The 26721-nt window shown below is 37.9% G+C and overlaps 1 protein-coding gene across 3 annotated transcripts in view; it reads left to right on the forward strand.

Annotated features, from left to right (window-relative positions):
* Window positions 1–26721, forward strand: part of LOC141393617 (non-lysosomal glucosylceramidase) — a 596987-nt gene that overhangs the window by 68231 nt on the left and 502035 nt on the right. For 2 of the 3 annotated variants that reach the window (XM_073966886.1, XM_073966889.1), the window contains exon 1: window positions 21430–22170. The exons of the other annotated variant lie outside the window; for it this stretch is intronic. The gene's annotated coding sequence lies outside the window, so the exon portion shown is untranslated. Of the gene's footprint in view, window positions 1–21429; window positions 22171–26721 lie in introns of those variants that run through there. 3 annotated transcript variants of the gene reach the window in all.

Raw genomic sequence — 26721 nt, forward strand, 5'->3', positions numbered from 1 at the left:
GGGCTGAAAGAGGAGACTCTCGGGCATATTTCTGTGGAAACAGAACATTGTTCCATGTTGTTCCACAAAAGTTCTAGTCCACTCAATTTGGAATTTCATAAAATTTAGTACCTGAGGAAAAATAAAATAGCCCATGTTGTGTAAACGCCACGGTAATCTGTTTAATTTATTTTTAAAGGCCACAATCTTACCTACCTAATAAAAAAACAACGAACACAAATAGCTATTTCTTTCTCCAGAAGTTTTCAAAAAATTCCTATTTCTCAAACATGGGAAAAATGTTCGTCTTTAGGGGCAAATATTTTGACCTAATTTTGACCTAATTAAATATCTGTTACAAAACAAAATTTTGATTTTTGGCGAGGAAAATCGTTTCTTGAACCATTGTGAGTCGTTGTTGCAGAGCTGTACTGCATACAGAACACATGCTGATGATCGATAACTGGATAGCTATTTCTTATATTGGGAAAGAGTAAAAGGTCAAACAACTTTGCTACAGGCGACAAAAACGAATCCGGTTTGTACGATTAACCTTTGCTGACATTCTTGCCTAGTGTAAGTAGCGGAACCACCCTGCCTATTTTCTGCATTTCGGATACGATGTGGGGTGTCTAGTGATAAGTTGACAACTTTGGTGACATACCAAACCCTCGGCTCATACAGCTGTTTTAGCTTTATCATGGAGATATAATCAGTGCATAACGCTTTGAATGCTATAGTTTTCCTGATTAATTCCGCAACATTATCCATTGTAAATTGTGGGGGCTCATCGTCGGCAGGAATAGATCTACTGCGACGTAGTACTCTTCTGTTTGTCACTCTCGGTGTGCTCGACAAACTGGCGATTGAAATGGCTTGCGCACTTCGGATCAGCCAGTGTAACGTATTTTCCTTCTTTCCAGGGTCGGGGAGTATGCACTCAAGTCACTAGACCATTACCCAGAATTCATTTATTCCGGCTCCAATGTTGCAAATCTTCAGATGTTTCGCTTATGCTCACTTTTTTACTTCCAGTGTGAGCTCCCTGACTCTGCGCTCACTGGGGTGGCACGACGAAGCTCATCACGCTCGTTTCTTAATCTCGTCGCCTCTGATGGGAATTAGTCCCACTTCAGGTATTCGACCAGCAGGTATATGGCGGTTGCCGTAGTGATAGTATCTCGGAATGTCCTTTCTGCCACCCGAACATCTGAAGCGCAGATCTCTGAAGCAGCGATTAGTGAGTGAACTCTCTGAAACTCGGCCAATTAGTAGTTAGAGGTGATGAAATTGGGTGGTCTCCTCATGGAGACAATTATGAAGAAATGTTCAGATCCAAGAGAAATGAAAGGTTGCCAGGTGACGTCATTTTTTGGACCAGGTGTCTGGTGAACTTGACACTCTCCGCTAATTCTGGAAGGGGCATCCTCATTGATGATGATTTCTGAGGAGATTGTGCGTCATCATACCCCTCTAGTCGTTTCCGAGGACCGAATGCTACAACTCAAGACCAGACGGTTATGACCTTCCAAAAGCCGAGAAATGTTGGACCTATAACATAGAGTACAACTATTTATCGGCAGAATGAATACGTTAGGCATCTAGTTCCACCCCTGACTGTAACCGCCCCATCCTCATTGGCATCCTCATTGACCGTGCGTCAATCTCCTCAGAAATCATCATACCCCTCTAGTCGTTTCCGAGGACCGAATGCTACAACTCAAGACCAGACGGTTATGACCTTCCAAAAGCCGAGAAATGTTGGACCTATAACATAGAGTACAACTATTTATCGGCAGAATGAATACGTTAGGCATCTAGTTCCACCCCTGACTGTAACCGCCCCATTTACCATGTACTGGTCATTAGAGCCAGGCTCAATCGAAATAGATCTGTATTGAACAGATTGGTCCTCAGTGGGTTGTAATCACCACAATGCTGTAAGCTACAGTTGTTGTTGAGCTTGGTTTCCTGCACCGTCGCGACCATTATATTCTACCGACTTATGAAATCCACTACTAGATTTTACTTCGCAGTTCCATTGTAATTAAATTGCAAAAAAAATGCATTTTTAGGTATTGGAACAACAACGTCCGTTGTTAAGTGCGGCGTATGCGGCTGCTGTGGGGTAAATGCGGGTGAGTCACGTATTCTGATGACGACGACTTACTGGGAGCTGTGTTCATTCATCATGCAAAAATATAGTCCCTGTGGACTATTTTTCGCATGGACGAATCCAGGGCAACCTCTTAGATACACCCACTCCGACATCTATTGCATCTCACCGAAGTTTGAGAGTGGTGGATGCGAATGTGACAAACTGGAAACAAATAAATTGGTTAAGGACCATAAGAATCCGGATCAGGCATTGCGCTATATGCTGCTCCCAACACAACGCACATTCGTGTTTACATTGGTGATTTCAAACAGCATCTCGATATTCATAAGGGCACCTGGCTGTCTCCAGATCAAAGAACAAGTAATCAAATTGATCATGTTGTGATAGATGGAAGTCATTCATCGAGCGTGTTGGATGTACGATCGTTCCGAGGCGCAAACATTGATTCGGACCACTATCTTGTTGCAGCAAAGGTACGTACGTGCAAATGAAGCACGAACAGATACAACGCGAAAGTTGGACCCCGATAACATATTAGCACAATGGCAAAATATTGCCAACTCCATCCAAACAGCCGCAAAATCCATACTTTGATACCAGAAACCTCCACCAAGGAATCCATGGTATGACCAGGAGTGGCGTGCTGCTATCGAAGAGAAAAATGCGGCATATAGGGTTACTTTACAATCAGTAGCAACGCGTAGCGCACGAGAGAGGTATCGGGAGCAAAGGAGAGAAGAGAAACGTCTTTTCCGTAGGAAAAAGTGAGAGATGGAAAAGCGGGAGTGTGAACAAATTGAGATGTACAGGCGACAGATTGAAGTCCGAAAATTTTACCAAAGAGTGAAACATCAAACTTATGGTTTTGGAACTGGCACATCCTCCTGTAGAGACCAGCAAGGTAATCTGGTAACTGATACAGAGAGTGTGCAAAGGATATGGAAAGATCATTTTTCCAAACAAACCACAGACCCAATCCCAGAAGATGGTATTAAATGTATATCGCCCAGCCAAGATGAGGTAAAGACAGCAATAAATCGGCTGAAGAATAATAAGGCAGCAGGTGCCGATGGCCTACCAGCCGAGCTGTTCAAAACCGGAGGCAACACGCTGATAAGGTGTATGCATGAAGGGAGATAACACTGTGTGCTCCAATTACAGGGGCATAAGTCTGCTCCCTATTGCATATAAGATAGTATCTGGCATATTGTGTGAGAGACTAAAGCCTATGGTCAATGAAATCATTGGACCCTATCAGTGCTGCTTTAGACCGGGCAAATTCACCATTGGCCAGATATTTACCTTGAGACAAATCCTGGAAAAGACCCAAGAAATGCAGATCGACACCTTCCATCTTTTCGTCGATTATAAAGCAGCCTTCGACAGCCCTATACGTTCAAAGGTGTTCCAAGCCATGTCTGATTTTGGTATTCCTGCAAAGCTCATTCGGCTTTGTAGAATGACATTAACTGATTCTCGGTCCTCAGTTAAAATAGGAAAGAACCCCTCTGAAGAGTTTATTACCAAAAGAGGTTTCAGAAAAGGAGACGGCCTGTCGTGTGAGGTCAAAAGAAGTGGAACAATATACACGAACAGCCATATGTTACTTGCTTATGCCGACGAAATTGACATCATGGGTCGATCGGTAAAGGAAGTAACTGACACCTTTTCTAAAGTCGAAAGGGAATCTGCTAAAGTGGGTCTGGTGTAGTAAAGGACTTCGTCTACCTCAACACCGTTACGTTAACGGTGAATATGGACGTCGTATGAACCACGAGCTGTAGCTGCTATACAACGACATCAATATGGTTAAACGTATCGAGATGCAGCGATTGCGTTGGCTAGGCCATATAATAAGAATGAGCGATGATGAACCCGCGTATAAATACGTGCCACATGGCGGTGCACGCAGAATTGGCAAGCCTAAGCCTAGGTGGAGCAAACAAGTGGATGAAGAGATAAAAAGGCGCGGTATTCCAGAAATCGAAGCAGTCAACAGAAATAGTTGTAGATCTTTATTTAGTTCGGTTTATGGAACAAATGTTCTGTAATGGGCCAGCTAAGTAAGTAAGATGTCAAACAGTGTCATCAATGAATGAACGTTGTTTTTTCTTCAGCTCTCGTACTCTTCCAGAAGTTTAGTAAAATTTGCACAAGTGGATTGAATACATACATTTATGCGGGAAGTTTAATTTAAGTCATTAATTCTGGAAACTCTATATTGTTTATCCGGCAGATTTCTGATCAATTTATTGCGTTTACTTGTATCCAGTAACTTTTTGCCAATGTTAGTTCATCAGCTCTGGTATAATACGTATTCGACCCATCATGTTTTACACAAATTTCCAAATCTCATTAGCCTTAAAAATGTTTACATTTTTGCTTATGTGATATAATGAATCCCATAATATCCCGAGGCTCTTCTGTTTTTGTTTATTCAGTAAATGAGCGATTTATGCCAAAATTTATGTTTGTTTTGGTCAATTTGTTATTATTTCGTTGCAGGCGAATATTAAGTGACTTTTTGTTAAATTATTTCCACACTTTGTGTTAACAAGCTTCAAATTTATAACGCGGCAATTGTTACTTAACTCGCAATGTCATCATCAGCAGAGACGGCAGAAATGCATTTTGAATTTTCAATTTGCATGTTTGCAACAAATTTTCAGGCATTTGTTTTCCTTGTTTTTTTGCAGCTTAAATCGGACACTTTCATAGCACATGGCAATTTATAACTCGAACGCGTTTGCAAATTTTATTCAAAAGGAAATCGCAAGTGTGACCTTATAACACGTTCGCGGCTAAATTTATGCAGATTTTGGGGAATGCAAAAAATTGCAATAAATTAATGAAAGTGTTTACAAAATTGTAAAGTGTAGATTTTAACTTAAAGCGTGGGGTTTCAGGATGTGTTTCATTTTTTATTGTCCACTTTTATACAAATTTGTTTATATTTTGCTTTGTAAATATAACTGCAGAATCATAGCTGGCCCTTTAATCTGCCATACAATATCGGAAGGACAATCATTAATCAACTCTTTAATTACTTTATGTCTGTGCCATTTGGGCCTGCGGAAATGCATAAAATATGACCCCATACTCTAGCCCATTTCCCTTCTTTGTCTGCTGCCAAGTCAGCTGGCTGCTAAATCAGCTATATTATAATTGATTATAATTATTCCATAGCTTGTTGTGGCTGTCTATAAGCCCACTCAATGCGACGATATAAGACAAAATGATTCCTATCTTTCTACGCAATTCTTCATCGCATGATTATTGCCTGGTCTTGAATGACCAGTTTTTTTTCTTTGCTCCACCAAGCGAGTGACGACGCTCTTTACGCTTCTTACACTAAGGAAGTGCATAAAAACTCTTTGTTTAGTTTCATTATTTACAAAGCCATTTGTATGTCACACTCGATTTGATTAATTACTTGGATACATTTTTCTTGTCTTTCTTTTTTTCTGTCTCTTGGTGTTTTTTTGTCGTTTATAGTTTTGAATGGACACGAAGGCAAAAAACAGTTCCTCAACTAGTTTTCATGCTCAAACCGAAAATGCACACACACCCACCCACATTTACCCATTCACTCACTCGCTCGCACAGATGCACACTCGCCAATTGCAAATGAATGGAAAATTATTATGGCGTTGGCAAAAAAAATTGAAAAGGAGCGGCGTTTTTGTGAACAGATTTCAATTGTGATCAGTTTAGACTAGCGGCTAAATGCCAACACCACTTTTCCATAGCATAGGCCTCCGCATTGACCGTTAATGACACTGACATTTTGGTCGTTTGCAATTGGAGAAAACAAACAACAAGCGTGTGCATATTTCAAGATCCGATTTTGTTTTGCATTTGAAAATAAATTGTTGCAACTCTCTTTTTTATGGATGCTGATAAATGTGGACTGGGTGTAAAGAAAAGTGAAGCAGAAGATAGGAAATTTTAAACTTAGAGCCTTGTGAAAGTCCATAATGTGTATTGTAAATTTCGGAATACGAAGACCATGAGGTCTTCTATACGAAGACCATGAGGTCTTCTATACGAAAACCATGAGGTCTTCTATACGAAGACCATGAGGTCTTCTATACGAATACCATGATATCTTCTATACGAAGACCATGAGGTCTTCTATACGAAGACCATGAGGTCATCTATACGAAGACCATGAGGTCTTCTATACGAAGACCATGAGGTCTTCTATACGAAGACCATGAGGTCTTCTATACGAAGACCATGAGGTCTTCTATACAAAGGCCATGAGGTCTTCTATACGAAGACCATGACGTCTTCTATACGAAGACCATGACGTCTTCTATACGAAGACCATGACGTCTTCTATACGAAGACCATGAGGTCTTCTATACAAAGACCATGAGGTCTTCTATACGAAGACTATGAGGTCTTCTATACGAAGACCATGAGGTCTTCTATACGAAGACCATGAGGTCTTCTATACGAAGACCATGAGGTCTTCTATACGATGACCATGAGGTCTTCTATACGAATACCATGATATCTTCTATACGAAGACCATGACGTCTTCTATACGAAGACCATGAGGTCATCTATACGAAGACCATGACGTCTTCTATACGAAGACCATGAGGTCTTCTATACCAAGACCACGAGGTCTTCTATACGAAGACCATGACGTCTTCTATACGAAGACCATGACGTCTTCTATACGAAGACCATGAGGTCTTCTATACCAAGACCATGAGGTCTTCTATACCAAGACCATGACGTCTTCTATACGAAGACCATGAGGTCTTCTATACGAAGACCATGAGGTCTTCTATACGAAGACCATGAGGTCTTCTATACGAAGACCATGAGGTCTTCTAAACGAAGACCATGAGGTCTTCTAAACGAAGACCATGAGGTCTTCTAAACGAAGACCATGAGGTCTTCTAAACGAAGACCATGAGGTCTTCTAAACGAAGACCATGAGGTCTTCTAAACGAAGACCATGAGGTCTTCTAAACGAAGACCATGACGTCTTCTATACGAAGACCATGAGGTCTTCTATACGAAGACGATAAGGTCTTCTATTCGAAGACCATGAGGTCTTCTATACGAAGACCATCTTCTATACGGTCTTCTATACAAAGACCATGAAGTCTTCTATACGAAGACCATGAGGTCTTCTATACGAAGACCATGAGGTCTTCTATACGAAGACCATGAGGTCTTCTATACGAAGACCATGAGGTCTTCTATACGAAGACCATGAGGTCATCTATACGAAGACCATGAGGTCTTCTATACGAAGACCATGAGGTCTTCTATACGAAGACCATGAGGTCTTCTATACGAAGACCATGAGGTCTTCTATACGAAGACCATGAGGTCTTCTATACGAAGACCATGAGGTCTTCTATACGAAGACCATGAGGTCTTCTATACGAAGACCATGAGGTCTTCTATACGAAGACCATGAGGTCTTCTAAACGAAGACCATGAGGTCTTCTAAACGAAGACCATGAGGTCTTCTAAACGAAGACCATGAGGTCTTCTAAACGAAGACCATGAGGTCTTCTAAACGAAGACCATGAGGTCTTCTAAACGAAGACCATGACGTCTTCTATACGAAGACCATGAGGTCTTCTTTACGAAGACGATAAGGTCTTCTATTCGAAGACCATGAGGTCTTCTATACGAATACCATGAGGTCTTCTATACGAAGACCATCTTCTATACGGTCTTCTATACAAAGACCATGAAGTCTTCTATACGAAGACCATGAGGTCTTCTATACGAAGACCATGAGGTCTTCTATACGAAGACCATGAGGTCTTCTATACGAAGACCATGAGGTCTTCTATACAAAGACCATGAGGTCTTCTATACGAAGACCATGAGGTCTTCTATACGAAGACCATGAGGTCTTCTATACGAAGACCATGAGGTCTTCTATACGAAGACCATCTTCTATACGGTCTTCTATACAAAGACCATGAGGTCTTCTATTAGAAGATCATGAGGTCTTCTATACGAAGACCATGAGGTCTTCTATACGAAGACCATGAGGTCTTCTATACGAAGACCATGAGGTCTTCTATACGAAAACCATGAGGTTTTCTATACGAAGACCATGTTGTCTTCTATACGAAGACCATGAGGTCTTCTATATGAAGACCATGAGGTCTTCTATACGAAGACCATGAGGTCTTCTATACGAATACCACGAGGTCATCTATACGAAGACCATCTTCTATACGGTCTTCTGTACGAAGACCATGAGGTCTTTTATACGAAGACCATTAGGTCCTCTATACGAAAACCATGAGGTCTTCTATACGAAGACCATGTGGTCTTCTATACGAAAACCATGAGGTCTTCTATACGAAGACCATGAGGTCTTCTATACGAAGACAATGAGGTCTTCTATACGAAGACCATGAGGTCTTCTTTACGAAGAGCATGTGGTCTTATATACGAAGACGATGAGGTCTTCTGTACGAAGACGATGAGGTCTTCTATACGAAGCCGATGAGGTCTTCTATACGAAGACGATGAGGTCTTCTATACGAAGACGATGAAGTCTTCTATACGAAGACCATGAGGTCTTCTATACAAAGACCATGAGGTCTTCTATACGAAGAACATGAGGTCTTCTATACGAAGACCATGAGGTCTTCTATACGAAGACCATGAGGTCTTCTATACGAAGACCATGAGGTCTTCTATACGAAGACCATGAGGTCTTCTATACGAAGACCATGAGGTCTTCTATACGAAGACCATGAGGTCTTCTATACGAAGACCATGAGGTCTTCTAAACGAAGACCATGAGGTCTTCTAAACGAAGACCATGACGTCTTCTATACGAAGACCATGAGGTCTTCTATACGAAGACGATAAGGTCTTCTATTCGAAGACCATGAGGTCTTCTATTCGAAGACCATGAGGTCTTCTATACGAAGACCATCTTCTATACGGTCTTCTATACAAAGACCATGAAGTCTTCTATACGAAGACCATGAGGTCTTCTATACGAAGACCATGAGGTCTTCTATACGAAGACCATGAGGTCTTCTATACGAAGACCATGAGGTCTTCTATACGAAGACCATGAGGTCTTCTATACGAAGACCATCTTCCATACGGTCTTCTATACAAAGACCATGAAGTCTTCTATACGAAGACCATGAGGTCTTCTATACAAAGACCATGAGGTCTTCTATACGAAGAACATGAGGTCTTCTATACGAAGACCATGAGGTCTTCTATACGAAGACCATGAGGTCTTCTATACGAAGACCATGAGGTCTTCTATACGAAGACCATGAGGTCTTCTAAACGAAGACCATGAGGTCTTCTAAACGAAGACCATGACGTCTTCTATACGAAGACCATGAGGTCTTCTATACGAAGACGATAAGGTCTTCTATTCGAAGACCATGAGGTCTTCTATACGAAGACCATCTTCTATACGGTCTTCTATACAAAGACCATGAAGTCTTCTATACGAAGACCATGAGGTCTTCTATACGAAGACCATGAGGTCTTCTATACGAAGACCATGAGGTCTTCTATACGAAGACCATGAGGTCTTCTATACGAAGACCATGAGGTCATCTATACGAAGACCATGAGGTCATCTATACGAAGACCATGAGGTCATCTATACGAAGACCATGAGGTCTTCTATACGAAGACCATGAGGTCTTCTATACGAAGACCATGAGGTCTTCTATACGAAGACCATGAGGTCTTCTATACGAAGACCATGAGGTCTTCTATACGAAGACCATGAGGTCTTCTATACGAAGACCATGAGGTCTTCTATACGAAGACCATGAGGTCTTCTATACGAAGACCATGAGGTCTTCTAAACGAAGACCATGAGGTCTTCTAAACGAAGACCATGAGGTCTTCTAAACGAAGACCATGAGGTCTTCTAAACGAAGACCATGACGTCTTCTATACGAAGACCATGAGGTCTTCTTTACGAAGACGATAAGGTCTTCTATTCGAAGACCATGAGGTCTTCTATACGAATACCATGAGGTCTTCTATACGAAGACCATCTTCTATACGGTCTTCTATTCAAAGACCATGAAGTCTTCTATACGAAGACCATGAGGTCTTCTATACGAAGACCATGAGGTCTTCTATACGAAGACCATGAGGTCTTCTATACAAAGACCATGAGGTCTTCTATACGAAGACCATGAGGTCTTCTATACGAAGACCATGAGGTCTTCTATACGAAGACCATGAGGTCTTCTATACGAAGACCATGAGGTCTTCTATACGAAGACCATGAGGTCTTCTATACGAAGACCATCTTCTATACGGTCTTCTATACAAAGACCATGAGGTCTTCTATTAGAAGATCATGAGGTCTTCTATACGAAGACCATGAGGTCTTCTATACGAAGACCATGAGGTCTTCTATACGAAGACCATGAGGTCTTCTATACGAAAACCATGAGGTTTTCTATACGAAGACCATGAGGTCTTCTATACGAAGACCATGAGGTCTTCTATATGAAGACCATGAGGTCTTCTATACGAAGACCATGAGGTCTTCTATACGAATACCACGAGGTCATCTATACGAAGACCATCTTCTATACGGTCTTCTGTACGAAGACCATGAGGTCTTTTATACGAAGACCATTAGGTCCTCTATACGAAAACCATGAGGTCTTCTATACGAAGACCATGTGGTCTTCTATACGAAAACCATGAGGTCTTCTATACGAAGACCATGAGGTCTTCTATACGAAGACAATGAGGTCTTCTATACGAAGACCATGAGGTCTTCTTTACGAAGAGCATGTGGTCTTATATACGAAGACGATGAGGTCTTCTGTACGAAGACGATGAGGTCTTCTATACGAAGCCGATGAGGTCTTCTATACGAAGACGATGAGGTCTTCTATACGAAGACGATGAGGTCTTCTATACGAAGACGATGAGGTATTCTATACGAAGACCATGAGATCTTCTATACGAAGACCATGAGGTCTTCTATACGAAGACCATGAGGTCTTCTATACGAAGACCATGAGGTCTTCTATACGAAGACCATGAGGTCTTCTATACGAAGACGACCCTGTGGGCCATCTACTCTACAGTAGACGACCCTGTGGGCCATCTACTCTACAGTAGACGACCCTGTGGGCCATCTACTCTACAGTAGACGACCCTGTGGGCCATCTACTCTACAGTAGACGACCCTGTGGGCCATCTACTCTACAGTAGACGACCCTGTGGGCCATCTACTCTACAGTAGACGACCCTGTGGGCCATCTACTCTACAGTAGACGACCCTGTGGGCCATCTACTCTACAGTAGACGACCCTGTGGGCCATCTACTCTACAGTAGACGACCCTGTGGGTCATCTACTCTACAGTGGACGACCCTGTGGGCCATCTACTCTACAGTAGCCGACTCTGAAAACTTATTTTCGGAAGCCCATTTCAAAGGTCCTTCTATACACGCAAGCCCCTTTTAAGAGGACTTCTCTATACAGACGCTCCCTTCAAAGGCCCTTCTATAGGTTGAAGCTCCTTTTAAGGGGCTTTCTATAGATAGAATCGCCTTTTAAGAAGCCTTTTGTATGAACAGAAGCCGCTTTCAAGGCGCCTTCTATATATTAAACTTCATTTCAAAAGGAAGAATCCCCTATCAAGAGGCCTTTTATAGATGAAGTCCCCATACGAGGGGCCTTTTGTCGGGCATTCTGCAGATAGAAGCACCTTTCAAGGGATCACCTATAGATGCAAATGGCCTTCTGTTCTATATATATGTAAGCCCTCTCAAGGGGTTTCTACATATAGAATAGTCTCCTAAGCGACCTTCTAAAATAGAATCCTCTTTAAAGATAGAAGCATATTTGGAATGGTCCTTCTTAAATAGAAGTCGTCTTTATCTATATGAACCCTGGAAAGGGGCCTTCTTTGTATAAAAGGTTCCTTTATAGGGACTTCTATCTATAGCAAGTCTTTAGACATAGCAAAGCTCATCTTAGCAAGCCCAAAACCTTCTGTTCATTCAGCTTTCTTTAATTTTATTCTCCCTGTTCATATATCAACAACCTCCCATTGTTTTCTGTTCTTTGTACTCAATGATTCCTCATATCTCTATCCACATGTGTGTTTATTCTTAAAACAAAACATGCGACAATACCATTGATGTTGTTCACACCTCTACTTCATTTAGCCTTCATTACGGTTCTTTAAACTTTATTTAGCATTTCAATGGCCTTAACCCAAAAATATTGGCAAATAATTAAAAAATAAAAATAGCGACGAGACTCATTGACCAGTAATAAGAAAAATTAAACAAAATGATTACGAGTTCATTAAAAATCTAATTTTAAAATGTAAACAACTACTTATGTATGCTTTTGAGCACCTTGGATAATTTCGACAATGTTAGAACCCAGAGAAAAAACATATGCGAAAGAGCACAGAAGAAGACATCGTATATTAAACAAATAGCTGTCAAAATTGTCAATATTTGACAAATAGCCGCAATAATCGCACAAAGAATCACTTATTGTTGTCGGCGGTGGGGAAAACTCATGACTCATTTGACAGTTATTAACACTTTGCTCTCCCTCTCTGACGGTGCAAAGACAAAAAACAATGGAAATCATGTCAAGGAGGTCTTTGATCGCTATCTTGACAACAGATCAATGAAATAGCCCGACTCATCACCCTGTTTGTGGCAACAGTTTATGTTGTTTTTTTGACGGATATTGTTGAAAGAAAAAGAAATGCTACGCTCTTTTAAGTTTTAAGTGATAAAGAACAAAATAAACAATTTTTGTTTTATATTTTTTTCAAAATATTTACCCAAGGCTTATGAGGTTACTTAATGAAAGTGATAATGTTGACTTTAACACTTGGTATTGGCTAAGTATTGTCTTAGGTTGGGAAATAGCTTGAGTCAATTTTGTTTTGGTTGTAATGTAGGCTATTTCGTTGACACTTTACTTTTTTCAATTGATTTTGTGAAATGCTTGTTAATGGGGATTGAGCAGATGCTTGTTTAATGACAATATTCCTAATTATGGTCCGCGCAGGCGAGAATCTGCTAACCGCAGGACTATAAGCTAGCTCTAAGAGGAATCATCTATTATATATAAATTAATTTTATAAAACGCTGCATTTTTCATTACAATGACATTTAGGTTGAAGTATTTACGTTGCACACCAACAATTGTATAATTGATGCAACAAAAATCACCCAAACTAAAAAAGTTCCCATTTCAATTTTCTTTCACTCGATTTCAAAATTTCCGCTTGTCTTCTTTATCTAAACGTAGCAAATCTAAGGAAATTGACAAACCCCCAAAAAACCCAAAAAAGTAAATTCTGATACTGCCAACGCACATCATCCAACCATCCCATTCATTGTGATCTGATCAACCATTCCAACACCAAGCAGCCATCCATCCAAGCATAAAGTCAGACGTCTTAGACACGGCGACACCTGCTGCACAAATTTGCTTTATTATTTTTTTTTTCTTATTTTACGATCTTTAAACGTTTGAAAAATAAACCATCAGCCAAACAGCAAGCCAACCGCCAGCTAACCAGCCAACAAACAACTTAGCAGACAATTGCCGCCAACAGCGTCGAACTGTTACAATTGGCAAAAAGATCGACATTTGAGACCTCTCACTCCTCGCTTTCCGCACATGTGGTAATTTCAAAATGTGATTTCTATAAAATCTCTATTAAAATGTCCATTTGATTTGATGCGATTCTCGTTTCGATGTCATGCCAATAGTGTCAGTATTGTTTTGGGGGCAGTTGTCGATTTTTGTCTGTTATTCAACTTTGGGGAACCAAATGCTTGGTGTTTTTGTTGTTCACTTATTGTTGTTTTGTTGCATTTCCTGTTGGCGTTGTAATATATTTTTTTCCTTTGTTATGTTGTCATTTTACTGAGCTGTTACAATGCGTTCGTAGTGTTGAGTAGTTTTATTTTGTATATCCTCCATCAGAGGATGGATTGGTGGAACTATTATGTCGGACATTTCGTTTGCAACATAATATACAAATACACGCAGAGAAGAGATATTGTGGGAACGACCATATTCTATGTGCAAAATAGTGTATTTTAAAAATCTGAAAATATATATTATTGGTGCAACAATGTATATTGTGTCATTATGTTTCCTGACACAAAATATATTGTTGAAACAACAATATATATTTTTAAATTGTTACAATACGCTATTTTGTTCTTAGAATATGATTGCTCCACACAATATCTCTTCTCTGCGTGTACACCAATAGGTCACCTCTTTTCATAATGAGCCCTAACGTTGTCCTCTAACATAACTTATCGTACAGGAAGGCTAGAAAGTCTTGTTATGGAAGGCCACTAGTTTCTCTTATAAAATCCCTAGTCTCCTCACATATTCCTGAGGAGTTCTAATAAAATACCTACCTGAAGGAGAAAATTAAGGCTCATTATGAAGACTAGTTTCTTTTGTGTCCATGTTCGACTTGTCTCCTATAGGTAGATCTATTGGCATTTCCTAGGAAGATCTACTGGTTTGAGAAAACCAACCGTTCTATACTGACTTGGTGAGTACGAGTTAGTTAAATCCATCAACATATAGCATCGGTATACACTAATCAATAACCCTTCGTTGATTTCTTCAGCCCCTCTTCTCATAGAAGTTCTGAAATTCAGCTCTTCTAAGAGAAGAACTTCAGCTCTTCTAAGAGATGACATTCAGCCCTTCTTTTCATAGATGTTCTGAACTTCAGATCTTCTATTAGAAGATCGTATTCTTCAGCTGTTTTAAGATAATCTTCAGCTCTTTATTGTTCAGTGTTTTTATGACAGCTATGCTCGCCCATATACGTTAACGGAAGTACAATTACAACATGCCTTCTCTTAGTTCTCTTCTGCCATTGTTTAGCAAAGGCAAGACACTTTCAGAGAGACAAATGCCTAAAATATTTGAGCATCACTGATCTATGAGAAGACGTTCTGCTTTTCAATGAAAACCCCATCTGCTCATTTACGAGAAGACATTTTCTCTTCTATGAAAATACCTTTTGCTCTTCTATGAAAAAAAAACTTCTGCTCTTCTGTGGGACGATATTCAGCTCTTCTATGAGAAAACCTTCAATTCAATTCACCTCTTCCTTGACATAACCTTCAGTGCTTCTTTGAGAATACTTTATGATCTTCTTTGAGAAAAGCTTGAACTCTTCAATGAGAAGAGTTTTCACTCTTCAATAAGAGGAGCTTCTGCTCTTCTATCATGAGACCTACATATTTTATGAGAAGACCTTCTGTTTTTCTATGGGAGGAGTTTCTGATTTTCTATGAGAAGAGATTCTGCTCTTCTAAAAGAAAAGAGAGAAAAGTTGCTACCCTTCAATAGAAGAGCTTTTACTCTTCCATGAGAAGAGCTTCGGCTCTTGAGCTCTTATATGAGAAGAGCTTTTACTTTTCAATAAGAAGAGCTTCTGTACATCTATTAGGAGAGCATATCGCTCATTTACTCAAAGAGTGACACATCTCAAAAAACCCAGTTTCGAGAAAAACGCGTTTTAAGTTGGCGATTGAAATTTGACTTCTCAACTTAAAAAGATTGTTACACACAAACTAAAATAACTAATTGGACCATATTTTGCAAACAGTTAGCCAGATATCAGTGCTAAATTTCTGTGCAAGATCAAGCATGATTTGATGTGTTTTAGTGATTAATAACCTCAAAAAACTGTTGCGTTGAATTATGCGAAGCTCGTAGTAAAATAGCTATAACTCGTCGAGTTTTAGAGATATCAGCATGAAAATTGGACACAAGATAAAGTAAAAGTCGTAGAAACAACAGAAATTGCTAACTGAGAAAATGTGTTTTTTGAGTTATGCCACTCTTTGAGTAAATGAGCGATATGTTCTTTTTTGAAATGACGGTCTGTTTTCTATGAGAGGAGTTTCTGACTTTCTATGAGAAGAGCTTCTTCTCTTCTAAAATAAAAGAGAGAAAAGTTTCTGCCTTTCTTTGCTTTTCCATGAGGAGAACTTCGGCTTTTCATGAAAACAGCTACGGCTCTTCTATGAGAATAACTTCAAGTTTTCTATGAGGCGACATTTCTAGAAAAATACCTTCAATGAGAAGAGTTTCTGCTCTTCTTGAAAAGAGCTTCGGTTCTTCTATGAGAAGAGCTTCTGCTCTTCTATGAGAAGACCTTCTGATCTTTTATCAGAAGAACTTCTACTCTTATATGAGAAGAATTTCTCTTCTACTACGAGAAGAGTTTCTACTATTCTATAAGAAGACCTTTTGATCTTTAAGAAAATACCTTCTATGAGAAAAGTGTCTGTCCTTCTTGAAAAGACCATCGGCTCTTCTATGAGAGGGGCTTCTGCCCTTCTATGAGTAGAGCTTCTGCCCTTCTATGAGTAGAGCTTCTGCTCTTCTATGAGAAGAGCTTGTGCTCTTCTATGAGAAGAGCTTACGCTCTTTTATGAGAATGCCGTCTATTTTTCTATGAGAGGAGTTTCTGATTTTCTATGAGAAGAGCTTCTGCACTTCTAAAAGAAATGAGAGACCAGTTTCTGCCCTTCAATTGAAGAGCTATTGCTTTTCCATGAGAAGAGCTGCGGCTCTTGACCTCTTGTATGAGGAGAGCTTTTACTTTTCAATAAGAAGAGCTTATGTTCATCAATTAGGGGATGTTCTTTTTTGAGAAGACGGTCTGTTTTTTACGGGAGGAGCTTCTGACTCTCTATGAAGAGCTTCTGCTCTTCTATGAGAAGAGCTTCTGCTTCTCTATGAGAAGAGCTTCTGCTCTTCTATGAGAAGAGCTTCTGCTTTTCTATGAGAAGAGCTTCTGCTCTTCTGTGAGAAGAGCTTCTGCTCTTCTATGAGCTTCTGCTCTTCTGTGAGAAGAGCTTCTGCCCTTCTACGCGAAGAACTGCTGCTTTTCTTTGCGAAAAGCTTCTGAAGTACAATGAGAAGAGCTTCTGCTCTTCTATGAGAAGAGCTTTTGCTCTTCTATGAGAAGAGCTTCGGCTCTTCTATGAGGAGAGCTTCTGCTCTTCTATGAGGAGAGCTTCTGCTCTTCTATGGGAAGAGCTTCTGCTCTTCTATGGGAAGAGCTTCTGAAGAACTTCTTCTCTTCTATGAGAAGAGCTTCCGCTCTTCTGTAAGAAACCCTTCAGCTCTTTTATGACAGAAGACCTTCAACCTCTCATGAGAGGACTTTCAACTGTTCTGTGAGAAGACCTTTAATTTTTCTGGGAGAAACCTTCAGCACTTATCTGAGGAGAGTTTCAGTTCTTCCATTAGAAGATATACTCATAAAAGATCAACAGATCATCTAGCAGATGAACTGATGGTTTTCTGCTCTTCTATGAGAAGACCTTTAGTTCTTCTATATACCGATCTTCACTTTTTTATGAGAGGACCTTCTGCTTTTGTGTTAAACTACCGTCTGTTCTTCTATGAGAATACCTTCAGCTCTTCTATAAGAAGACCTTCAGCTCATCTATATGAAGACCTTCAGCTCTTCTATAAGAAGAGCTTCCGCTCTTTTATGAGAGGACCTATGAGAAGACCTTCAACTCTTCTATGAGAAGACCCTGAGCGCTTCTATTCTATATGAAGACCATGAGAACATGGTTCTTCTATGAGACGCACATGTCTTCTTCTATGAGATGAACATGAATTCTTCTATGAGTGGAGCGTGAGTTCTTCTATGGGAAGAACATGGGTTATTCTATGAAAAGAAGTGCGTTCTTCTACGAGAAGACCTTCAGCACTTCTATAAAGAATGGCTTCTTATCTTCAATGAGAAGAGTCTGTGCTATTCTCAGCTTTTTTGTGAGAAGATAATCACCTCTTCTTTGTGAAGACTTTCTTATCTTCTATGAGAAGACTTTCAGCTTTCCTGAGATGGTCTTCTCTTCTCTGAGAAGACCTTTAGCACTTCTATGAGAATATATTTATCTCTTTTCTGATAAGACTTCCAGCTCTTCAGCTTTATCTTCCATTTTTCTATAAGAAGACTTTCTGCTCACTATTTGGAATATCCCGAGTTCTAGTATGAAAAAACCTGGTGCTCTTTCATGAGAAGAGTATTCGCTTTTCTGTGGAAAGGGCTTTATAACAAAACCGTATGTTCATCTATGTGATGAAATTTTGCTCTTCAATTTGAGGTTCTTCTGCTCTTCTGTTCTTTTTAGAGGACATCATACTCACTCATGAGAGGAACGAAGAAAGACTTGATGCTCCTTGAGAAGAAACTGTGTTCTCTTGTGTTAAGAGCTTCTTCTCTTCTATTAAAATTTAGAAGAGAAAAAATTGATGGGAAAAGCTTTTGTTTTTTTATGAGAAGTTCTTCTACTCTTTTTATGAGATGATATCCTTTTGTTCTTTGTAATGAGATTTTAATCTTCCTTTTAAACTCTTCCTGCTATTTAATATATCTTTGTTTGGGAAACGTTTTGGTTTTCTGTGAGGGTCATTCCCATGTTTTTAGGGTATATTTGATTCGACTTGGTTTATCACTTCGTTATGTCCATCTATAACCAGATAATAGTTGTTGCTCATTTCTCCTGCACATGTTTTTAGCTTTATTGTTTTCATGTATTGTTGTTGTTGCTATTTGTTGCACAAATGTGCATTTAAAACTTATGTTTTCCGTTGTTGTTCAGTTTTATATTTCGTTGTCTGTATTTCTTTTTTTTAGTTTTTAATTCCGCTAAATTTGTTGTTTTCCATTTGAAAAAAAATTCGCCTAACAATGTGGTATCTGATAGACCGTCCGTCCATCAGCTAGTCAGTCAGTCAATGCTATTATTGTTCATTATGTGAGTGTTCTTCTAATTCGCCAAGTTTTTGTCTATTTTCCTCTTCTTTTATTTTTTATCGCCACTGTAAATCGTGATTTTACCGAGTTTTTTTTGTGTTCTATTCTGCTAGAACCCGGTTGGCATTGTTGTTTTTGTTCCCGCTGACTGTTGTTGTGACAATTCATTTGACGTATCGTTGACGCGTGCTTTTGTTGCAAACATCATCAACGTCTTCCGTAAATACGCACGTTTTCAGGTAGTGTGATTTTTGTTGTATCGCTTAAATCAGCCGGTGGATGTCACATGTTTATCTTTGTTTCAAAATAGAATAGATTGAGATTTTAAACGTTTTTTTTTTTTTGTTTTCGTTAGAGAAGTAATGATAGGTAATGGGAAATGTAGAAAAAAAAACTATATTTACTAAATACGGCCAAATATTTTTGTATTGCAGCAATATTTGTATCCTAATAGTGCGACTTTTTCAACAATCTTATGTGAGGGAATATTTATATACCTACATTAACACATATGTTGTGCCTCAAACACTATTACTAAGCCACCAGGGTGAGTGCTTCTATAGCTAATGAAACTTATTCAAAATTTATAGACCCATTTTTAAAAGACGTGAAGAGTTATTTATTTTTTTTTCTATTTGAGGACCTATTTTTTCTATTCTATGACGTGATTTCATAAATTAATAAAAGTAACTTAAGGCGAAAGTTTGAATATTAAACATAAAATGTGATTTGCATTACATATTACCTTTGTGTTACGCGTGCGGCTATTACATCCAGCTATGGCTAGCGTTAACAAGTAGCGATGAAAGTTATTGAAAATTCAAAACAATTTCCCCAAGAATAATTCAATGCACTTGCATAAATTTCATGGAACTACAATAAAAACGAAAAACAGAACCTAATCACATTCTTGTACGACAAACAAAACCCTCTGCCACTCCCCACTCTCCGCAATAAACACAAAAGAATTTACAATGCAAATAATTACGCTTTTACACATATTTTCTATAGTCTCTAATCAACAATACTTCTTTACAAGAATGCATGATTATTTGGTTTTTGTACTGTAGGTTATTTTAATGTCATTCTTGTTTTGTTATTATTGCACTTTATGACACGTAGAGAAGAGAGATACGTAAAATGAAAACGCACAACATAAAAATATTCTTTACTGCAGAAACAAATGAAAATTATCCAAAGACAAAGAGACCCGTAGTTTTCGGAACATGTCAGCAGCCATCGAAACTAACAACAAGCCTAGTCAGGGAGATAGCCTAGCGCAACCATATGCGTTGCTGCAAGCAACATTGCTAGCCACAAGCCATTGAATGCCACCAAACCAGCCACATGCTATCCACCGCACAGCCCAACCAAACTAGTATCCGCATATGGTCACCGAATGGGTATTTTTAAATAGTCACATGCATATTTTGTTTTCTGCAATTCCAGAATCTAAAAATAGTTTGAAGGCAAGGTATTTTTGTAACACGAGGGTGGTATGCTTTGAAATAGTTCTAGACAAAAACTTAAAGTGAATTTCTATAAAGCCACCTAAGAGTAGAGCAAAAAGTCTATAAGAAGACCAACAGGACTTCAATAAGAAGTGAAACATGTTTTCAATGAGAACACCAACTGTATTCGTTGAGAAAGTCTTTCGGTCTGGAAGACCATCAGGTTTATTTTATGATAAGATTGTCAGGTCTTCTAAGTGTAGACTAAACGGCCGTCCATGAGAAGATCTACAGGTCATCTAAGGGAAATCCAAAAGGTGTTCTATGAGAAGACCAATAGATTTTCTATGAAAATCTTTTCAAATCTCCTAAAACGATAACTTTCAGGCCTAGGCAACACTGCATGTTGCCAGGCGCCATTTGATTTTTTTTTTTGGGAAAGTTTGACAGTTTTTAGCATAAACTTACATAAAACAGTTTGACGATATACGACTATTTGTTGTGTTGCTTCCAGTGACTTGCAAACATCACTTGGAAAAAATAGAATTTATATGTGAACATTTTCGTCCGACCATTTTCCACAATTTTTGACGTGGATAATTGTTATAGTACCATCCAATATTCTCATAACACCTACAAATATTATTTAACAGAATCATGTCTCCTAAAATTCCCTTACACGCGCAACCCAATTTTCATAATTTTTACAATTAAATGAAATAAAAACTAAAATCATTTTTGTAGTTCTTTTTGTTCTTCCGCTTAAATAAACGAAAGAACAAACACACAAACATACCCTCTTTAACAAGTACACATGCCACCTTAACTTTCATCATCCATAAACAAAAGAAGAAATAACATTCGATTTTGCAATAGTACTTCCGTTCAAATAAACGCGCTGCCTAAAGATTGCATTATTAGCATTTCTTTTCAGCAGACAAAATTCTAATTAATTTGTCAACTTGTAAAATTAATTCGGTGAAATTGTGGTTGACATAAACATTTTAATATTGTTCTAAGTTAAGAAAAAATATATAAATAGCAAGTAAAATTATTGTAAAGTCAGTCTAAAGATAGATTCAAAAGTGAACTCGTGAATAAAGTGATCATCTGAAAGAGTGATAAAAAAAAGTGTATATTTTTTGTTTTATTACAAGAAGGTGATAATAATTGGCGCAGTCGGTAGGATCCGCAATATATGTATCGTACATATATACGTGTTAACGTTTAATTGCGGATTTCGCGAGTGAATAAAAAAGAGGAATTAAAAAAGTCCCTAGTTCCAAAGGACCTTAAATAAAAGATCCTACTGAACATTTTAAAGGTTGCAGAAGATCCTTTAATAAAAAAAGGGAACTCCTCTTGAACACTTTTAAAAGGATGCAGAAGATCCTCTAAAAATATATATATACGTGTTTTGCAAAGGACATGAAATAACATTCCTCTTGAACACTTTTAAAAGAATGGAAAAGATCCTGTAATACAAAAAAAAAAAATATACGTGATTTAATGGACCTTAAAGACAAGATCCTCGCAAACATTCTGACAAGGATATAGAAGATCCTTTAATACAAAGACTTTTTGAGCATTACAAAAGTTAATACAAACCCAAAACTCCAATAAACCTAAACGTAGCAAAAGACGATACAAAAATAAATCCTTGAAACAACAAATTTAAAGAAGACCTAAAGAACAAGAACCAACGAACCTGTAAGGCAATAATCAACAAAGGACGTGAAAATCTCAACTAAACTTTGAAAACCAAGAAGACCATTGCAGCACCAGGAAACCAGCTATTACATCAATGTAAGATTTTTTTTTTTCTCTACATAATATATATTTTACCTATATTTAGATTTTTAAATTTAAGCTTAACACTTCATTTGGTATACACATACATTTTCTTATGAGTAATTCAGAATCAGTTTCTGATTATCCCTCAGATTTGGAATTAGAAATCGAAATTTATTTTATTGAACCAACGCAACCACTCGACTCAGGTATTGAGTCAAACGACGGATATTCTACTGACACTGACGTACAAGAAAACATTATTCGACCACAAAGACTTAGTAGGAATAGGCGTATAAATAGAAGACGACAACGTAGGAGACTTTAAGACAGGAAATTGAAACATAAAGTCGGAAAAATGGTAGAACCAAATGCCCCTCTCTCTGTTCGTATCGATCCATTGAAATATTTAGATCGATTACCCGAATTCAGTGGAGACAGAAGTGACTTACAAACATTCATAAATTTGATAGAAAGAGTTTACCCTATTTTAAGGGCATACGACGAATTATCCCAATATCTCTTTAGTGATATAATAAAGAGTAAATTGAAAGGTAAGGCTAGAGAAATTAGAGAAATAGAATGCCAGGCTCAATCATGGGAAGAAATAAAAGCCGTATTGGTAAATAATTTCGGAGAAAAACTCAGTTTGGAAGAACTTTTTGACAAACTTAAAAGCACTACTTTCAAAACAAATTGTGCAGAGTTCTATAAGGACATAAAACAGAATCTGAGAAGTCTTAATAATAAAACTGTTACTGTAGTAGGTTCTGGGCAAGCAGCAAATGAGTGCGCAAGAAATAATATGCGAACAGCTCTCAGCATTTTCAAAGAAAAAATGCCAGAGCCTATGAAAACGATTCTAATATGTAGGAATCCTGAATCTTTAGAAGATGCCATGGATATCTTATTTCAGTCCGGTTACGCATACTGTACTAATTCAAATACAGTATTCGGACCAAATAGTAAACAAACTACAAACAATACAAGGACAAAACAAGACAATAGAGGAGTTCAACAAAACACAAATGGCAATCAAGTTTTCAGACAAAACTATGTTCCGAGACAAAATAATACAACAGGAAATAATGTTAGATTTAGTCAAAATAACGGGAACAGTTGGAATAACCAACAACGTATTTGGTCACAAAATTATCAAAACCCACAACCAAACCACGGACCTCGACCAAACACGTACCAGTCAAACAACCAACCACGACCAGAGCCTATGAAGAATTCCAACAAGGAGAACCGGCATTGGACCAAATTCGTACATCTCATATGAATTTGGAAGAGAAAACCATAATTATGAATATAATTAAACGATATAACAACTTGTTTTATCAACCTGGTTCAAACTTATCCTTCACCAATGCTATAAAGCATAAAATAAATACGATAAACAATATCCCTATCCATTCTAAATCGTACAGATATCCATATATCCACAAAGAAGAAGTAGAAAATCAGATTCAAGAAATGTTGGATAACGGTATCATACGGCACAGCACTTCCCCATATTCTGCACCCATTTGGATAGTGCCGAAAAAGGAAGATGCAAGTGGCAAAAAGAAATGGCGTCTCGTAGTGGACTATAGAAAGTTGAATGAAGTAACCATCGACGACCGCTACCCAATCCCAAATATCGACGAAATCCTTGATAAACTCGGGAAATGCATGTATTTTACAACAATCGACTTAGCCAAAGGTTTCTATCAGATAGAAGTAGACGAGAAAGACATACACAAAACAGCCTTTACAGTTGAGGGAGGCCACTACGAATTTCTGAGAATGCCATTTGGGTTGAAAACAGCACCCGCGACTTTCCAAAGATTAATGAATACAATTCTTAAAGAATATATTAATAAAATATGTCTGGTCTACCTCGACGACATTATAATATTCTCCACATCCCTCCAAGAGCATACAGAATCTATAAAGCTAATTTTCAACAGACTTGAAGAAGCTAATTTAAAAATACAACTAGATACATCCGAATTTTTCAAACGAGAAACCGAATTCCTTGGGCATATTGTTACACAAAATGGTATAAAACCTAACCCCAAAAAAATAGAATGTGTTATAAATTTTCCGTTACCCAGAACTGCAAAACAAATTAAACAATTCTTGGGGCTCACAGGATATTACAGAAAGTTTATTAAGGACTACTCACTGATTGCTAAACCAATGACCGTATTTTTAAAGAAAGGAGCTAAAATTGACCCTACTGATGAACAATATCAACACAGCTTTAAGACATTTAAATTGCTACTGACAAACGACCCAATACTTATATATCCAGACTTTTCCAAGAAATTCACTCTGACGACAGACGCTAGCAACTTTGCGCTATACTTTCTCAAGACGGCCACCCAATTTGTTATGCTAGCAGGACACTCAATGAGCATGAGATCAATTACAGTACAATTGAAAAGGAATTACTAGCAATAGTTTGGGCTACCAAATATTTCCGCCCATACCTTTTCGGACGTAAGTTCATCATCGAAACCGATCATAGACCATTGACTTGGCTTTTCTCGATTAAAGAACCAAACTCTAAGCTCTTTAGATGGAGACTCCGGCTATCAGAATTTGACTACGAAATAAAATATAAAAAAGGAAAGAAAAATAGCAATGCCGACGCATTATCTAGAATCGAACAAGGACTTCCAAACATTAATTTGACACTATTTGAAGACCCAGTCATCAAAGAAAGTAACTCACCCATTAATACGTATAAAACTCAGATTATAATAAAGAAAATCTTGTCAGGTTCAGCTAAAATCAAGACAGAAAATATATTCAAAAATGTTAGGAAAACTATTGGAATCAAAACTCTTGACAGAGAATATGCAATCACCCTATTAAAAAACCATTTTGACCCAAATCATCTAAATGCAATTATAATTGATCCTGAATTTTTCGACACATTTCGTAACACATACTTAGAAATGTTCTCAGAGAATAAAAGCTTTAGAATAATCAGATGCTTTAAGAAATTAGAAGATGTCGAAGACGAACTTAAATTGACAGAACTCATACAAAAGGAACACCTAGACAAAAATCACAGAGGAATACAGGCTGTATTCGAAGAACTAAAAATACAGATATATAACCCCAAACTGAATAAGAATAACTCAATTCATAAACAATTGTGAGATATGCGCTCTAGAAAAATATGACAGAAACCCTCCAAAAATTCCGTTTAAAATCACAGAAACTCCAAGCAAACCACGTGAAATAATACATATTGACGTTTTTTATACACTAGAAAAATGTCTCTTTATGACTATTATCGATAAATTCTCAAAATTTGCTGTGGCTTATAAATTACTCGGAAGATCGTGGACAGAATTTAAAACAAAACTTTTACAATATATAAAAACCTATGGGAAAGTAGAAAAGATTATCGTTGACAATGAACTTGGCTTTAAAGCCATCCCAATGCGACAATTTTTATCCGATGAAAACATCGACATACATTTTACATCAAACAGTAATCATACATCTAATGCTGATGTAGAAAGATTACACAATACTATTAATGAGCACATTAGACTCCTTAGGCACAACGATCAAAATAAAGACGAAACCATAGAAGAGAAAATACTTCGAATAATAGGATTCTACAACAACACAATACATAGTACTACTGGCATCAAACCCATAGATTTCATTAATGGAAAAATTCATGAAGATAGATACTTGGACATTTATGAGAAAACGGTCTCAAAGAAGGAAAAATATATTAGAAGGTTGAACGAAGACAGGAGAGATGTAGACCTAGAAGAAGGGACCAATTTCATAAGAGAAATAAGAGGTGGCAAAAACCACCGCAAGTATAGGAAAATAGATGCTATAAAACTAGACGGAGAACACATTGCAAGCAAGACAACAGGACACAAGTACTACAAGACACATGTTAGACCAAAGAAGCGTTATCAGGACAGAGATAACCCCACAATAACTACTAACAAATAACTTGCCGACTCTTTTTAGATGACGACATGGATATTGATTATATTATTCTCTGTGACCGTTGCACCTCAAACTATCGACATCCAGGACCTAACAAACAACAATGGATATATACCTATTAAGACGGAAGAAGTAAAAGTAATTGAACACTACAATAAAATAATTCACATCATCAATACGACCTACTACACACAAACTTTAGATCTAATACTGTAAAATATACATTCCTTGAACGTGACAACTACTGAAACAAAAACCCTACTGGACACAACAAACAAAAATTTTGTTTTACTAAAGAACAAAATAGAAGATCTTAATCCACATTTCAGATCAAAACGGGGATTAATAAACATACTAGGCACAGGTCTGAAATTTATAACTGGTTCAATGGACAATGACGATGAAATAAAAATTAACAACTCCCTGCAGTCACTGTATAAAAATCAGAAGACATTGAACAACAGAATGGACAATTTGACTTACGTCAATAATTTTATATCCGACCAAATACAAAATATTACCCATCACATAAACCATCACATGTCTAACTATAATGTTTATAACAAGAAAAATGTCAACCATAAAAAT

The sequence above is a fragment of the Musca autumnalis genome, unplaced genomic scaffold, assembly GCF_047663935.1.
Source record: "Musca autumnalis isolate F117 unplaced genomic scaffold, ASM4766393v1 scaffold_2, whole genome shotgun sequence".
Taxonomy (NCBI): domain Eukaryota; kingdom Metazoa; phylum Arthropoda; class Insecta; order Diptera; family Muscidae; genus Musca; species Musca autumnalis.